Source organism: Rhinoderma darwinii, chromosome 1, assembly GCF_050947455.1.
Source record: "Rhinoderma darwinii isolate aRhiDar2 chromosome 1, aRhiDar2.hap1, whole genome shotgun sequence".
Classification (NCBI taxonomy): domain Eukaryota; kingdom Metazoa; phylum Chordata; class Amphibia; order Anura; family Rhinodermatidae; genus Rhinoderma; species Rhinoderma darwinii.
In genome coordinates this window covers 92,357,538-92,371,452 of record NC_134687.1, presented here as the reverse complement: position 1 = coordinate 92,371,452, position 13,915 = coordinate 92,357,538, and positions in this window count along the sequence as shown.

Below are 13,915 nucleotides of genomic sequence, written 5' to 3'. Positions count from 1 at the left end.
AACTGAAATACCAGCAAAACCCCAAACAGAACAGTTACCAAACAAAAATCTGCGCTCCAAAAGCCAAATGGCGCTCCCTCCCTTCTGAGCCCCACAGGGTGCCCAAACACCAGCTTATGTCCACATATATGATATTTTATATCCGGGAGAACCCGCTCAACAATGTATGAGGTATTTGTCTTCAGTGGCACAAACAGGGCACAACATATTGTGCATTAAAATGGCATATCAGTGGAAAATTTTAATTTTCACTTTGCACCATCCGCTGCGCATTAACGCCTTCGCGCACCACGTCTTAATAGCATGTCGTGGTGCGGGGGGTTATATATGGAGCGGGCTCATGCACTGTGCCCGTTCCATATTCTGCAGGTGTCAGTTGTGTATTACAGCTGACACCCGGGACTAATGGACAGGAACAGCGATCGCGCTGTTACAGGAGCCTGTAAAAATTATATTATACTGCAATACATTAGTATTGCAATGTATTGTACCAGCGACCTAATGATCGCTCGTTCCAGTCCCGTAAACGGACTTTTGGGAGGTTTCCACTGTTTTAGTACCTCAGGGGCTTTGCAAATGTGACATGACACCCGAAAACCATTCCAGCTAAATTTGAGCTCCAAAAGCCAAATATTGTTCCTTCCCTTCTGAGTCCTGCCGTGTGTAAAAAAAAAAGGTTAATTACCACATATGGTGTATTGCTGTAATCAGGACAAATTGCTCTACAAATTTTGGGGTGATTTTTCTCCTTTATTCATTGTAAAAATTAAACATTTCTATGTTTTTTCAGAAAAAAGATTTTCATTTTCACGCCCTAATGCCACTAAATTCAGCAAAAAAACTGTGGGGTCAAAATGCTAACAATACTCCTAGAAAAATTCCTTGAGGGGTGTAGTCTTCAAAATGGGGTCACTTTTGGGGGGATTCCACTGTTTTGCTCCCTCCAGGGCGTTGCAAACGCGACATGGCACTGAAAACCAATCCAGCAAAATCTGCGCTTCAAAATCCAAATGGCGCTCCTTCCCTTCTGAGCTCTTCCTTCCCCTTAGTACCACATATGGGGTATTGGCGTAATCGGGAGAAGATGCTTTACAAGTTTTGGGGTGCTTTTTAATCTTTATTCCTTGCAAGTATTATTTTTTTTAATATTTTTTCAGAAAAAAAGTAGATTTTCACTTTCACAGACAAACTCCAATAAATATAGCAAAAGACCTGTGGGGTCAAGATGCTAACTATACCCCTAGATAAATTCCTTGAGGTGTGTAGTTTCCAAAACCGTGTCACTTTTGGGGGATTTCCACTGTTTTGGCACTACATGACCTCTTCAAACCTGACATGGTGCCTAAAATATATTCTAAAAAAAGGAGGCCCCAAAATCCTCTAGGTGCTCCTTTGCTTCTGAGGCCTGTGTTTCAGTCCATTAGGATACTAGGGCCACATGTGGGATATTTCTAAAAACTACAGAATCTGGCCAATAAATATTGAGTTGCATTTCTCGGGTAAAACTTTCTGTGTTACAGAAAAAAATGTACTACAAATGAAGTTCAGCAAAAAAATAAAAAATACTTTGCTTTAATTCCTGTGAAGCGCCTAAAGGGTTAAGAAACTTTCTGAATGCTGTATTGAATACATTTATGGGGTCTATCTAGTACATAAGGCCCTCAAAGGCACTTCAGAACTGAACGGGTCCCTCTAAAAATAGCCTTTTGATATTTTATTGAAAATGTGAGAAATTACTGCTAAAGTTCTAAGCCTTGTAACGTCCTAGAAAAATAAAATAATGTTTAAAAAACGATGCAAATATAAAGTAGACATATGGAATATGTGAAATAGTAACTATTTTGTGTGGTATTACTATCTGTTTTACAAGCAGATACATTTAAAATTAGAAAAATCATAATTTTTGCTAATTTTCTCTAAATTTTGTTGTGTTTCACAAATAAGCAATGAATTTATTGACCAAATTTTTCCACTAACATAAAGTAAAATATGTCATGAGAAAACAATCTCAGAATCGCTTGGATAGGTAAAAGCATTCCAGAGTTATTACCACATAAATTGACACGTCAGATTTGAGAAAATGGGGCTGGTCCTGAAGGCCAAAATGAGCTTGGTCCTGAAAGGGTTAAGGTGCACTCAATGTTTTACGAGGACACCCCTGAGTACACACTTAAGGGCCTCCCACTGTATCATAGGAGACGTCGCGTCATGGGCATGATCGGATGTGAAATACTTAACCGTTTGTAGCAGTTCAGCATTGCAAACCCCGTCCAAGAGCAGGGACTCATTAAGTTTCCAGGACCAGGGGTCCTTAGTGAGGAAAGGAAGATGTAAGGTACAATACACAGGGGCATGATCGGACCAGAGGATACTACCGATGGACATGGAGACAACCCGGGGAAGGGCGTGATGTTGAAGGAGGATTTAATCTAAGTGACTGTAAGTGCCATGCGGATAGGAATAAAAACTATAATCCTTGTCAGAGGGATGTTGAAGGCGCCAGGTATCACAAAGCTGCAGCAGTAAAAGAGCGCACTTCACCCGCTTGATAGCACCATATGCAATACTTGAACGAACAGTAGAGTTATCCACCGTCGGATCCAACTCTAGCCTTTTTTATTGAAGAATAATTTTAGCAACTTAAAGGGGTTGTCCCCCTATTAAATGTCGATGTAATATAAGTCAGCATTAAAAATTAATTCGTTTTGTAATTTACCTTATGTTACAAAAATGCTCCAGTTGTAAAACATTTCCTCTACTTCATTATAATGGCACCCCCTGGTGTTCAATCTGTATTGTAATGTGCACGTCCTGCTACTGAGCTGATTAACCCCTTCCCAACATCCGCCATATATAAATATGATGCACGTTGGGTGGGGCAGTAGGGAGTGGGCTCACGGGCTCAGCCTGCTCCTTAGAACGAGTGTGTCGGCTGTAACTTACAGATGACACTTTAGTGTAACAAGCAGGATTCCACTCGAGCGTGATCCCGCTCATTTAGCGACCGTGGCATTTAAATGGTTGGAAACAGGGGGATAACCCCCTGTAACATTGCAACGCCCCTCCCCCCGCGATGCGATCACGGGGTGCCGATGGTTGGCATCGCAGCCTGAGTGCCTGATGAAGGCCCCCAGGTCTGCCATCTTTGTACTCCTCTGGCAGGGCTTCATAGGAGAGTATCAGTATAACGATATACTGCAATATATTAGTATTGTAGTATATCATAGAAGTGACACAACGATCGCCTGTTCAATTCCCCTAGGGAGACAAGTAAAAAAGTTAACTACAGTAAAATAAAGTTTTTTTTAATATATAAAATTAACGTAACTAGTATTGCCGCATCCATAAGAATCCAAACTATTACAATATATGATTATTTAGTCCATACGGTGAACGCCGTAAAAATTTGAATGCCAGAATCACTGTTTTTTGGTCACTTCATCTTCCACAAAAAATGGAATAAAAAGTGATCAAAAGTCTCATATACCCTAAAATGATACCAATACAAACTACAGCTCATCCCGCAAAAGCACTCATGCTGTTAAATCGACAGAAAAATAAAAAAAAGTTATGGCTCTCAGAATATGGGGACAAAACTAAATGGTATTTTAACAATCAGTTTTTCCTTGTAAGGGTTTTTGCTAACACTTCTGCAATGCATTGAAATGAACTATATACAATAGTTCATTACAAGCACCTAACAAACACAAACTTCAACACCAGTAAAAACGATGTCCATAAACTGTGCTTAAAAAAATGCAACAGAACTGCGGCATTACAGAGACAAAAAACGCTTGCAGTTGACCGAATGCGGTTTTCAAACGCATCAAAACCACATTAACGACGCACCGTGTGGCCTTACCCTAAAAGTAGTAAAGCACAAAAAAAACTCTATACATGTGGTATCGCCGTGATCTAATTGATCCGCAGAATAAAGATAACATGTTGTTTTTACCGCATGGTGAACGCCATAAATACTAAACCCCCCAAAAGATTCAGGAATCCTATTTTCTTATTGCACCCCACAAATAATTTTTTCCCAGTTTTCCACTACATTATATTTGTTAGTATGGTCTTTTTTGTGGTTTTGTGTATATATGTCCCCCTTGTTTTTATCTGTATGGTTTGTATATCAGGAACAATAAGTTCCAGTTAGGGACTCGCAAGTCTGGGGATCCTTGTCGTGGATTGCGAGCTTGCGTCCTTTTGGCCAAAATGATTACTAATACCCCAGGTATTTTTCATGCTTACTTGCATTATATTTGCTTCTTTTGAACACAGCCGGGTCTTTGATGCTGGGAGAGTATGGTGTGTTGTTATCTGGCATAGCAAGCAGGGTAGCCCGCTCTATGAATTATCAAGGCGTCACAAATAGGCTTCTACCTGGCTATACACATTGCGCCTCATGACTTATACACTATCCCTCCATGTTTCACACACCTGCACCCCATTATTCTTTTATTTAGGCACTTTACTCATTACTGCCCCCTATATTTCACTCATATTATTATCACTTGCACTTACACTATTCATTTATTATTTTTTTTACTACACATCCCATGCACCACACGCCACTCCCCTCAAGACTAGTGGGAGTGGCTATTATTATTTAATGCACCTGTTCACTCTCCTTCATCAGCGTTTCTGACCTGTCTGTATCCATTTGTAAGTATGGCCTTTTTTTGTGGTTTTGTGTATATATGTCCCCCTTGTTTTTATCTGTATGGTTTATATTATATGGTGTAACGGCCAAGGACCGCCGCCTTCACTAACCTCTTGACGGACGCGACCGCAGACCCCTGTCTTCTTGCCAGCGGCTCCCTCCTCGGAGACGCCAGCACATGCGGCCGCTCTGCTCTGAAGTGTCCTCTAGGGTGTGCGCGCATGCACACGTTCCCGGCCTTAAAGGGCCAGCACACATGCAAACTATTACCAATTATCCCCAAATTACCCTGGACTATAAAATGGGCTCTGCCCTTCCTCTCCTTGCCTGAGCGTTGTTGTTTTCCCATGTTAGTCTTAGAAAATGGTCCCTTAATTGTATCCTGTTGCCAGTGTTCCCGTATTCTGATTCCTGTATTCTGTATCCCGTGCTGTGTTTGTTTCTGTGTCCTATCTATTGTTGGAGTCGTGTTGTACGTCTGGTGTCATCTGCCATGCCTGCTGTATTACACCACGTCTGGTATTATCCGCCACGTCTGGCGTCATCTGCCAGATCAAATTCCATCCATGCTAAAGCCTCTGCTACTGTCTGGACTCTTACAGGTACTCTTGTACTAAGGACTTTGCATAGACTTTATAGACTGTTGTTTGGCCAGCTGCTTCTCTGCTACAGTGGTGGGGCCTAGTGGGTCCACATACCCACAGATCGTGACATATGGTAAAATAAATAGTGCTGTGAAAATGTACAAACTGTCCCACAAAAAACAAGCCCTCATACGGCTATATTGATGGAAAAATAAAAAAGTTATGGCTTTTGAAAGGTGGGGAGGAAAAAACGAAAGTGAAAAACTCGAAAAATGGCTGCAGAGGGAAAGGGTTAAGGGAGGACGCACAGGGAGGATTTTGAAAAAGATTCCAATATTCAGAAATTTTATTTTTTGTTTAATTAGGATGAAACTCATACATAGAAACAGACATCATCCCTGATTTAAGTTTGAACCATCCTAGCATCATCATGAGTATTTTCTACTACTTCATACCCAGTTTTTAATATTCCTTCTCTTATGTAACGCCATTCAGCAAATTTACTGGGCACCACTGTTCTCTGGATGATTGAGGGTGCCTCATCCCCTATTCCCAGTGGATAGTTGGCCATGTGTGAACAGTTATTCTCCATTGAATTGAGGGTTGGTAAGAGTTCCAGCAGTTGGACCTCCACTGGTCAGACATTAACAGCATATCAAATTGATATACCATAAATGTTCAACGTAAGAAAACCCTTATAATATGAACGAGATGTCAGGAATGGGGGAAACTATAGAGAAAAAATACTATGTCTACGGTGGAAACTTTACTCATACAGCAATTGGAAGTTCCAGATTTAATTGGATTGAATTTTTCATTTTCCACAACTCATAGTTACATAGTTAGTATGGTTGAAAAAAGACACATGTCCCTGAAGTTCAACCAAGGGATGGGAAAAATGTCTACACATTGACATAGGAGCTGATATTTTTTCGTTCTAGGAAATTATCTAAGCATTTTTTAAAGCCATCTACTGTCCCTGCTGTGACCAGCTCCTGCGGTGACTATACCATAGATTCACAGTTCTCACAGGAAAGAAGGCTTGTTGCCTCTGCAGATAGAACCTTGTTTTCTCCATATGGAGGGAGTGCCCCCTTGTTTTTTGAGGGGGTTTTATATGGAACAGGATTTCAACATATTTCTTTATGTGCCATTCATATATTTATACAAATTCATCATGTCCCCCCTTAGTCACCTCTTTTCAAGACTGAATAGGTTTAATTCTATTAATCTTTCCTCATAACTTAGATTCTCCATGCACCTTATTAGTTTTGTTGCTCCTCTTTGTATTTTTTCCAACTCCAGGGCATCCTTTCTATGAACTGGAGCCCAAAACTGAACTGCATATTCTAGATGAGGCCACACTAATGCTTTGTAAAGTGGTAATATTATATCCCTGTCTCGCGAGTCCATGGGTCTTTTAATACACGACAATATCTTGCTGGTCTTTGAGGCAGCTGATTGACATTGCATACTGTTATTCAGTTTATGATCTACAAATACACCCAGATCCTTCTCAACAAGTGCCTCCCCCAGTATAGCTCCCCCTAGGACATATGATGCATGCAGGTTGTTGGTACCCAGATGCATAACTTTACATTTATCTACATTAAACCTCATTTGCCAAGTGGACGCCCAAACAGTTAGTGTGTTCAAATCAGCTTGCAATTTACTAACATCTTCAATAGACTGAACAATACTACATAGCTTGGTGTCATCTGCAGAAATAGAAATAGTGCTATTAATCCCATCCTCTATATCCGTAATAAATAAATTGAATAATAGTGGCCCAGAACGGAACCCTGGGGTACACCACGTATAACTGGGGACCATTTAAAGTAGGAATCATTGACCACAACTCTCTGGATATGGTCCTTGAGCCAATTCTCAATCCAATTACAAACTATACTTTCTAAACCTATAGTCCTTAAGTTATCCATTAGACGACTATGAGGGACAGTGTCAAATGCCTTTGCAAAGTCCAAAAACACTATATCCACAGCGGCCCCCTTTCTAGGCTTCTACTCACCTCTTTATAAAAACAAATCAGGTTGGTTTGACAACTTCTGTCCTTAGTAAAACCGTGCTGGCTGTCACTTATAATACTATTTTGTCACATAATCCTGTATATAGTCCCTCAAAAGCCCCTCAAACATTTTTCCCATGATGGATGTTAAGCTTACTAGTCTATAATTACTTGGGAAGACCAAGAGCCCTTTTTTGAAAATAGGCACCACATTTGCCCTGCGACAGTCCCTTGGCACTATACCAGTCACTAGAGAACCTCTAAATATTATGAAGAGGGGGACATGAATAACTGAACTAAGCTCTTTAATAACTCTAGGGTGTAACTCATCTGGTCCCGGGGCCTTGTGCACATTTATTTTATTTAGTTTGGACCATATCTACATTCATCATTTGAATTGGATTATTCTAGTACTGCCTGTAATCCTACTAAATCGTTGCAACTCAAGAAATTATCACATTGGACATACAACAGACAATGTAGAGTTGCCATATCTGTATGTGTACTTGTATGCTACTAGCTGAATATAGCAAATGTGCTAGACCAAGGTTTTTTTTTAATGTCAGAATTACATGAACCTAATTGTAGAACTAGTTATATTATCTCAAAGTGTCAAACCAGGGTCATAACTATGGGAGGCAACGGGGGAACCCATATCCACCACAGGCCCTGGGCTTCATAGAATTAGAACGTTTATTTGGTCCAATAGAGATACAACGTGGAGCCAAGGGAATGACAAGGAAGAGATTATAATTTTAACCTTTAGTGACTCACAGTTTGCTTGGTGTTTCTTGTGCCTGCCATGCTAGGCTAGTATTTCCACTGAACTGTGAATTCAAGTGAGTGGTTAAAGACTCCTTTACATCTCACTGTCTCTAAACTAAAAGAGACTGCAAATATTTCTATTATACCTGGATTACAAGTGTGAGGTTGACACTACCCAGATCATTATTTAGCAGTCTGCCAGGTTGCCTAATTGAAACAATGTTTGATGACCACTAAGCTTCCCAATATCTTGCTTATAGTCACTGATCACGTACAGAGAGTATTCTGAAGCTTAATCACGCAGTGTCAATATATGTGATTGTAACTGTTTAAACTAGCTGAACTGACATACTGAATAGCTTTTGCACAATCTGTGTTATCACTCATTATACAGAACACTGCCGCCTGAGGCATTGAGAGTTTTTAAAAAATATAATTTTTTGGACAGTGGAATAGTCATGGTAAAACGTCTCACTGATACGTGTAGACAGTGAGATGTTTCCTGGCACTCTGACTAAGGCAACAGTGGCCAAAATGCCACCGCCCTGTGATATTAAGTTGCAGCAGGGGGGCACAGTATATTACATTTTGAACCTTTGAACCTACTAAACTGTAATTCTCGGGATCAGAAATCCCATTTAACCCATCTCTGACCTCTATAAATATATATTATGAATTTAACCTAAGCTTTTGACCTATTTAGATTAAAATACAGTGAGATTATGGGTACACTGTATCCTCTTAACTGCCTTAACCACCACAAAGAATACTATTAACCACTTCACCATTCTAAAACCACCATTAGTAATATGTGTTAACCACTAAACCCTCCAAAAGCTCTAGAGATATTAGATATTAACCCATAACCTCCATGGATGTTAACATGAACCCCTTCAGCTCCACTTATGGCCTAGAAACGATATGGCCTACACAATTTGGTGGAGGTATTCTTTAGGGGAACTACTGCGTAATCATCCAATAATCAACCTTTTCCGATTGACACCTCTGTTGTGATTGCAATGATTTTGACTAAGCCAACACAAGTTATAATATGTTGCAGAAAAAACAAGGACATCTTCATGACAGTGATCATGTGATGATGACAATACTAAGATTATTATGGTAACCATGATAATACAAACATAATGCTGGTTTAAAACTATCATAATAGTTGCCATGATTGCCCTATTAGAATATTGGTCAATATTATAATCATACTTACCAACCCCTCCGGATTGTCTGGGAGTCTCCTCCGATAAAAGAGGGGAGAGCGTCTGGACACCTTTGAGGGCAAGCAACTTTCCCACAGTCACTATGGCCTGTTCACATCAGCTTTGGCTTTCCGTTCCGGGGTTCCGTCAGAGGTTTCCGTCGGGTGAATCCCGCAACGGAAAGTCAAGCGGAAACCACAGCTTCCGTTTCCGTCACCATTGATATCAATGCTGACGGAAACATTGCTAATTGCTAATTGTTTCCGTTCGTCACCATTCAGGCAGGTTTCCTTTTTAACGACGGAATCAATAGCGGAGTCGACTGCGCTATTGATTCCATCGGAAAAAAACGGAAACCTGCCGGAATGGTGATGAACGGAAACCATTAGCAATGTTTCCGTCACCATTGATACCAATAGTGCCGGAAACGGAAGCTGTGGTTTCAGTTTAACTTTTCGTTGCGGGGTTCACCCGATGGAAAGCGAACGGTGATGTGAACCGGCCCTAACTGTTCTGCCAGAAAGGAGTAGCACTCCCCGGCGATGATCTCTGCTGATAGACATGAGATCCATGAGTAAGTGACACGAGCGGCTGCTTGTTGTATACTCACATGTAACATCCTAGCAGTATTGAGAGACACTGGTGTGAGAAGTAGGTGAGATTTTTTTTTAACATGGCATTGACTGACAGTTATAATGGGAGCACTCTGGTTAGCATGGTTCATGGGGGCACTCTGGCTGGCATACTTAGTAATTATGGCACTCTAGATCTGTTATGGGAGCACTCACTGATGCTGTGAGGATGTGGTCTGTATTTATAGGGAGGACTTATGTATAATTGGCATATGAAAATGCCATACTTACAAATGGCCCTACTATAGGACACAAAATATTCTTATTATTTAGCACTGTACATGCATACCTGTAATCATAGGAGACAGTACAACAAAAGCAGAATTAATCTGGGCATTTGTAGAAGGTGGAAGAAATTGAAATGAAACATCACCCTCTACATGGTCTTCGAGAGGGTACATACACCAAACAACTTATTCCTAACTTGAATATTAACCCCTTAAGGACGCATCCTAGTTTGGGCCTTAAGGCTCAGAGCCCATTTTTCAAATCTGACATATTTCACTTTATGTGGTAATAATGTCGGAATGCTTAAACCTATCCAAGCGATTCTGAGACTGTTTTCTTGTGACACTTTTTGCTTCATGTTCGTGGTAAAATTTGGTCGATATATTCAGTCTTTATTTGTGAAAAATTGCAAAATTTAGAGAAAATGTACAAAAAATAGCATTTTTCAGAATTTAAATGCATCTGCTTGAAAAACAGACAGTTATACCACCCAAAATAGTTACTAGTTCACATTTCCCATATGTCTACTTTAGATTGGCATCGTTTTTTGAACATTATTTTATTTTTCTTGGACGTTACAAGGCTTAGAACATAAACAGCAATTTCTCATATTCTTAAGAAAATTTCAAAAGCCTTTTTTTGAAGGTACCTCTTGAGTTCTGAAGTGGCTTTGAGGGGCCTATGTATTAGAAACCCCCATAAAACACCCCATTTTAAAAACTAGACCCCTCAAAGTATTCAAAACGCATATAGAAAGTTTTTTTTAACCCTTCAGGCATTTCACAGGAATTAAAGCAAAGTGGAAATGAAATTTGCAAATTTCATTTTTTCTGCTGAATTTCAATTTTATTAAATTTTTTTCTGTAACAGAGAAGTTTTTACCAGAGAAATACTACTAAATATGTATTGTCCAGATTCTGCAGTTTTTAGAAATGTCCCACATGTGCCCTACTGCGCTCGTGGACTAAAACACAAGCCCTAGAAGCAAAGAAGCACCTAGTGCATTTTGAGGCCTCTTTTTTATTAGAATATATTTTAGGCAGCATGCCAGGTTTGAAGAGGTGTTGAGGTATCAAAACAATGGAAACCCACCAGAAGTGACCCCATTTTGGAAACTACACCCCTCAAGGAATTAATTTATGGTTTTTGTTATCATTTTGACCGCACAGTTTTTTCACAGCACCTATTTGAATTGGGCTGTGAAATGAAAAAAATGATATTTTTTCCAATAAGATGTCATTTTTGATCAAAATTTCTTATTTTCACAGGGAACAACATACCCCATTTTGTTGCCCAATTTGTCCTTAGTGCGGCAATACCCCATTTGTGGTGATAAACTGCCGTTTGGGCCCTTGGGAGGGCTCAGACGGAAAGGAGCGCTATGTGTTTGTTGGAGTCCAGATTTTGCTGGATTGGTTTTCGGGTGCCATGTCGCATTTGCAGAGCCCCAGAGGTATCAAAGCAATGGAAACCCACCAGAAGTGACCCCATTTTGGAAACTACACCCCTCAAGGAATTCATTTATGGTTTTTGTTATCATTTTGACCGCACAGTTTTTTCACAGCACCTATTTGAATTGGGCTGTGAAATGCAAAAAAATGATATTTTTTCCAATAAGATGTCATTTTTGATCAAAATTTCTTATTTTCACAGGGAACAACATACCCCATTTTGTTGCCCAATTTGTCCTTAGTGCGGCAATACCCCATTTGTGGTGATAAACTGCCGTTTGGGCCCATGGGAGGGCTCAGACGGAAAGGAGCGCTATGTGTTTGTTGGAGTCCAGATTTTGCTGGATTGGTTTTCGGGTGCCATGTCGCATTTGCAGAGCCCCAGAGGTATCAAAGCAATGGAAACCCACCAGAAGTGACCCCATTTTGGAAACTACACCCCTCAAGGAATTCATTTATGGTTTTTGTTATCATTTTGACAGCACAGTTTTTTCACAGCACCTATTTGAATTGGGCTGTGAAATGACAAAAATGATATTTTTTCCAATAAGATGTCATTTTTGATCAAAATTTCTTATTTTCACAGGGAACAACATACCCCATTTTGTTGCCCAATTTGTCCTTAGTGCGGCAATACCCCATTTGTGGTGATAAACTGCCGTTTGGGCCCATGGGAGGGCTCAGACGGAAAGGACCACCATTTGGCCTACTGGAGCTTTTCTGGTGCTAAGTCATGTATGCAGAAGCCCCTGAGGTACCAGTACAGTTGAAACCCCCGAGAAGTGACCCCATTTTAAAAACTACACCCCTTAAGACATTCATCTAGAGGTGTAGTGAGCATTTTGACCCCACAGGTACTGTGTAAAAGATAATGCGCAGCAGATGGTGCAGTGTGAGATTTGCAATGTTATATATATATATGCCATTTCAGTGTCCAATATAGTGTACCCAGCATGCGCCACCGGAGATATACAACCCTTAAATTGTAATGTGGGTTCTCCTGGGTACGGCAATACCCTACATGTGGCTGTTATCAGCTGCCTGGGCATACGGCAGGGCTCAGAAGGGAAAGATCAGGGGGGTAAGCTGTGCGGAGTGCATCAGGGTAAATTAAAAATCAAGGGATGTATGATACATTTTAAAACAATCTTTTATACAGAGCCCTGGTTTTTCGGGACACGTGTCACATTGGTATATTGTGTTCTTCCTTATCCCCCTCTTATAGCAGACTCTGCACCTCTTTTGACTCTTTCCCTTTCCACCGGTTTGGGGAACTTCTCCTGGAAAGTGTTGCCCTGGTACGATGCGTGTGGCCTCGCTTCCAGAAGTACTGGGTGCCCCCCCTTCCTGGTCCCTAAAGATTAGATCTTGAAATTCCAGGAAAGTTCCCCTCTGGCCTGCACATCGACGTAGCACGTACGCATTGTACAAAGCCATCTGTATGATGTGCCCGGCCAGCTTCTTATACCACACCGCATGGCGCTGTAGGGCTTCAGGACTTGATTTGACAAGTCCACCCCTCCCATGTACCTATTGTAGTCCAGGATGCAGTGTGGTTTGGGGGTGGCCTTTCCTTCATATATCCTAAATCTGTAGGTATACCCTGATGCACTCTCGCAGCTTATACATCTTCACGCCATACCTTGCCCTCTTACCCGGCAGGTACTCGCGGAATTGAACCCTCCCTTTAAAATGTACCAGGGACTCATCAATAGAAAAACACTTCTCGGGGGTGTATGCTTGGGAAAACCGGGCACTGAAACGGTCTAATAGGGGTCTCCGTTTATACAAACGGTCAAAACTGGGGTAATCTCGGGGTGGGCACGGCTGATTATCAGTATAATGTGAGAAGCGAAGTATTGCCTCATTTGTTTATTTTTTTAGGTTCCAGTTCAGTTCTGAAGTTGCTTTGAGGGGACTATATATTAGAAACCCCCATCAAACACCCCATTTTAGAAACTAGACCCCTCAAAGTATTCACAACAGCATTTAGAAAGTTTATGAACCCTTTAGGTGTTTCACAGAAATTTAGAGCAAAGCAGAGGTGAAATTTACTTTTTTTTTTTGTCAGAAAATCCTCTTTATACCATTTTTTTTATAACACAAAAGGATTTATCAGAGAAACGCAACTCAATACGTATTGCCCAGGTTTTGAGAAATATTCCACATGTGGCCCTAGTGCGGTAATGGACTGAAGCGCCGGCCTCCGAAGCAAAGGAGCACCTAGTGGATTTTGAGCCCTCCTTTTTATTAGACACCATGTCCGGTTTGAAGAGGTCTTGTGGTGCCAAAACATTGGAAACCCCCCAAAAGTGACCCCATTTTGGAAACTAGACCCCTTGAGGAATTCATTGT